This window comes from Eleutherodactylus coqui, chromosome 13 (genome assembly GCF_035609145.1).
Source record: "Eleutherodactylus coqui strain aEleCoq1 chromosome 13, aEleCoq1.hap1, whole genome shotgun sequence".
Classification (NCBI taxonomy): domain Eukaryota; kingdom Metazoa; phylum Chordata; class Amphibia; order Anura; family Eleutherodactylidae; genus Eleutherodactylus; species Eleutherodactylus coqui.
The window spans coordinates 78509221-78514220 of NC_089849.1; positions in this window are offsets into that span (position 1 = coordinate 78509221).

The following is a 5000-nucleotide window of genomic DNA, read 5'->3' on the forward strand; positions in this document are numbered from 1 at the left end:
ACAGATTAAGCTACCCCGATGCGCTAGCTAAGTAGACATTAGGCGCACTCCACGATCTTGCACTTCAAAGCCTTCAATAGCCTAGAAACATCTGAAAAAGCAGTAGTGCGGTAATACTGTTGAACTCACTTGCGTTTGCTTCCTTTCTAACTGGAGGAATGCATTTTCAGCCTTCTGCTGCCATCATTAAATATTCAGCTCGAATGCAGCAATTCTTCTTTTTAAATCAAATTCTGGAAAAGGATTTCTTGCCAGGAGAAATGTTCTTTATGAAATCTCTTGGACATTTTGATCCAAAATTATCCACTTTTTCATGGTAGCATGGCCGAGCGGTCTAAGGCGCTGGATTAAGGCTCCAGTCTCTTTGGAGGCATGGGTTCGAATCCCACTGCTGCCAGTTTTCAATTTTGAAAGCTCTCAAGTTGCTTTCTGAACATTTTAGTGGTCAGAAGAACTTGCTTTTGATGATGCTCAGAAATGGACTTTTTGGCCTTTTCTGAAACCGAACAAACTCTATAAGAAAAGGCTTTTGATGATATTCCCAAGATGTTATGGCACAGATTAAACTACCCCGATGCGCTAGCTAAGTAGACATTAGGCGCACTCCACGATCTTGCACTTCAAAGCCTTCAATAGCCTAGAAACATCTGAAAAAGCAGTAGTGCGGTAATACTGTTGAACTCACTTGTGTTTGCTTCCTTTCTAACTGGAGGAATGCATTTTCAGCCTTCTGCTGCCATCATTAAATATTCAGCTCGAATGCAGCAACAATTCTTCTTTTTAAATCAAATTCAGGAAAAGGATTTCTTGCCAGGAGAAATGTTCTTTATGAAATCTCTTGGACATTTTGATCCAAAATTATCCACTTTTTCATGGTAGCATGGCCGAGCGGTCTAAGGCGCTGGATTAAGGCTCCAGTCTCTTTGGAGGCGTGGGTTCGAATCCCACTGCTGCCAGTTTTCAATTTTGAAAGCTCTCAAGTTGCTTTCTGAACATTTTAGTGGTCAGAAGAACTTGCTTTTGAGGATGCTCAGAAATGGACTTTTTGGCCTTTTCTGAAACCGAACAAACTCTATAAGAAAAGGCTTTTGATGATATTCCCAAGATGTTATGGCACAGATTAAGCTACCCCGATGCGCTAGCTAAGTAGACATTAGGCGCACTCCACGATCTTGCACTTCAAAGCCTTCAATAGCCTAGAAACATCTGAAAAAGCAGTAGTGCGGTAATACTGTTGAACTCACTTGCGTTTGCTTCCTTTCTAACTGGAGGAATGCATTTTCAGCCTTCTGCTGCCATCATTAAATATTCAGCTCGAATGCAGCAACAATTCTTCTTTTTAAATCAAATTCTGGAAAAGGATTTCTTGCCAGGAGAAATGTTCTTTATGAAATCTCTTGGACATTTTGATCCAAAATTATCCACTTTTTCATGGTAGCATGGCCGAGCGGTCTAAGGCGCTGGATTAAGGCTCCAGTCTCTTTGGAGGCGTGGGTTCGAATCCCACTGCTGCCAGTTTTCAATTTTGAAAGCTCTCAAGTTGCTTTCTGAACATTTTAGTGGTCAGAAGAACTTGCTTTTGATGATGCTCAGAAATTGACTTTTTGGCCTTTTCTGAAACCGAACAAACTCTATAAGAAAAGGCTTTTGATGATATTCCCAAGATGTTATGGCACAGATTAAGCTACCCCGATGCGCTAGCTAAGTAGACATTAGGCGCACTCCACGATCTTGCACTTCAAAGCCTTCAATAGCCTAGAAACATCTGAAAAAGCAGTAGTGCGGTAATACTGTTGAACTCACTTGCGTTTGCTTCCTTTCTAACTGGAGGAATGCATTTTCAGCCTTCTGCTGCCATCATTAAATATTCAGCTCGAATGCAGCAATTCTTCTTTTTAAATCAAATTCTGGAAAAGGATTTCTTGCCAGGAGAAATGTTCTTTATGAAATCTCTTGGACATTTTGATCCAAAATTATCCACTTTTTCATGGTAGCATGGCCGAGCGGTCTAAGGCGCTGGATTAAGGCTCCAGTCTCTTTGGAGGCATGGGTTCGAATCCCACTGCTGCCAGTTTTCAATTTTGAAAGCTCTCAAGTTGCTTTCTGAACATTTTAGTGGTCAGAAGAACTTGCTTTTGATGATGCTCAGAAATGGACTTTTTGGCCTTTTCTGAAACCGAACAAACTCTATAAGAAAAGGCTTTTGATGATATTCCCAAGATGTTATGGCACAGATTAAGCTACCCCGATGCGCTAGCTAAGTAGACATTAGGCGCACTCCACGATCTTGCACTTCAAAGCCTTCAATAGCCTAGAAACATCTGAAAAAGCAGTAGTGCGGTAATACTGTTGAACTCACTTGTGTTTGCTTCCTTTCTAACTGGAGGAATGCATTTTCAGCCTTCTGCTGCCATCATTAAATATTCAGCTCGAATGCAGCAACAATTCTTCTTTTTAAATCAAATTCAGGAAAAGGATTTCTTGCCAGGAGAAATGTTCTTTATGAAATCTCTTGGACATTTTGATCCAAAATTATCCACTTTTTCATGGTAGCATGGCCGAGCGGTCTAAGGCGCTGGATTAAGGCTCCAGTCTCTTTGGAGGCGTGGGTTCGAATCCCACTGCTGCCAGTTTTCAATTTTGAAAGCTCTCAAGTTGCTTTCTGAACATTTTAGTGGTCAGAAGAACTTGCTTTTGAGGATGCTCAGAAATGGACTTTTTGGCCTTTTCTGAAACCGAACAAACTCTATAAGAAAAGGCTTTTGATGATATTCCCAAGATGTTATGGCACAGATTAAGCTACCCCGATGCGCTAGCTAAGTAGACATTAGGCGCACTCCACGATCTTGCACTTCAAAGCCTTCAATAGCCTAGAAACATCTGAAAAAGCAGTAGTGCGGTAATACTGTTGAACTCACTTGCGTTTGCTTCCTTTCTAACTGGAGGAATGCATTTTCAGCCTTCTGCTGCCATCATTAAATATTCAGCTCGAATGCAGCAACAATTCTTCTTTTTAAATCAAATTCTGGAAAAGGATTTCTTGCCAGGAGAAATGTTCTTTATGAAATCTCTTGGACATTTTGATCCAAAATTATCCACTTTTTCATGGTAGCATGGCCGAGCGGTCTAAGGCGCTGGATTAAGGCTCCAGTCTCTTTGGAGGCGTGGGTTCGAATCCCACTGCTGCCAGTTTTCAATTTTGAAAGCTCTCAAGTTGCTTTCTGAACATTTTAGTGGTCAGAAGAACTTGCTTTTGATGATGCTCAGAAATTGACTTTTTGGCCTTTTCTGAAACCGAACAAACTCTATAAGAAAAGGCTTTTGATGATATTCCCAAGATGTTATGGCACAGATTAAGCTACCCCGATGCGCTAGCTAAGTAGACATTAGGCGCACTCCACGATCTTGCACTTCAAAGCCTTCAATAGCCTAGAAACATCTGAAAAAGCAGTAGTGCGGTAATACTGTTGAACTCACTTGCGTTTGCTTCCTTTCTAACTGGAGGAATGCATTTTCAGCCTTCTGCTGCCATCATTAAATATTCAGCTCGAATGCAGCAATTCTTCTTTTTAAATCAAATTCTGGAAAAGGATTTCTTGCCAGGAGAAATGTTCTTTATGAAATCTCTTGGACATTTTGATCCAAAATTATCCACTTTTTCATGGTAGCATGGCCGAGCGGTCTAAGGCGCTGGATTAAGGCTCCAGTCTCTTTGGAGGCATGGGTTCGAATCCCACTGCTGCCAGTTTTCAATTTTGAAAGCTCTCAAGTTGCTTTCTGAACATTTTAGTGGTCAGAAGAACTTGCTTTTGATGATGCTCAGAAATGGACTTTTTGGCCTTTTCTGAAACCGAACAAACTCTATAAGAAAAGGCTTTTGATGATATTCCCAAGATGTTATGGCACAGATTAAGCTACCCCGATGCGCTAGCTAAGTAGACATTAGGCGCACTCCACGATCTTGCACTTCAAAGCCTTCAATAGCCTAGAAACATCTGAAAAAGCAGTAGTGCGGTAATACTGTTGAACTCACTTGTGTTTGCTTCCTTTCTAACTGGAGGAATGCATTTTCAGCCTTCTGCTGCCATCATTAAATATTCAGCTCGAATGCAGCAACAATTCTTCTTTTTAAATCAAATTCAGGAAAAGGATTTCTTGCCAGGAGAAATGTTCTTTATGAAATCTCTTGGACATTTTGATCCAAAATTATCCACTTTTTCATGGTAGCATGGCCGAGCGGTCTAAGGCGCTGGATTAAGGCTCCAGTCTCTTTGGAGGCGTGGGTTCGAATCCCACTGCTGCCAGTTTTCAATTTTGAAAGCTCTCAAGTTGCTTTCTGAACATTTTAGTGGTCAGAAGAACTTGCTTTTGAGGATGCTCAGAAATGGACTTTTTGGCCTTTTCTGAAACCGAACAAACTCTATAAGAAAAGGCTTTTGATGATATTCCCAAGATGTTATGGCACAGATTAAGCTACCCCGATGCGCTAGCTAAGTAGACATTAGGCGCACTCCACGATCTTGCACTTCAAAGCCTTCAATAGCCTAGAAACATCTGAAAAAGCAGTAGTGCGGTAATACTGTTGAACTCACTTGCGTTTGCTTCCTTTCTAACTGGAGGAATGCATTTTCAGCCTTCTGCTGCCATCATTAAATATTCAGCTCGAATGCAGCAACAATTCTTCTTTTTAAATCAAATTCTGGAAAAGGATTTCTTGCCAGGAGAAATGTTCTTTATGAAATCTCTTGGACATTTTGATCCAAAATTATCCACTTTTTCATGGTAGCATGGCCGAGCGGTCTAAGGCGCTGGATTAAGGCTCCAGTCTCTTTGGAGGCGTGGGTTCGAATCCCACTGCTGCCAGTTTTCAATTTTGAAAGCTCTCAAGTTGCTTTCTGAACATTTTAGTGGTCAGAAGAACTTGCTTTTGATGATGCTCAGAAATTGACTTTTTGGCCTTTTCTGAAACCGAACAAACTCTATAAGAAAAGGCTTTTGAT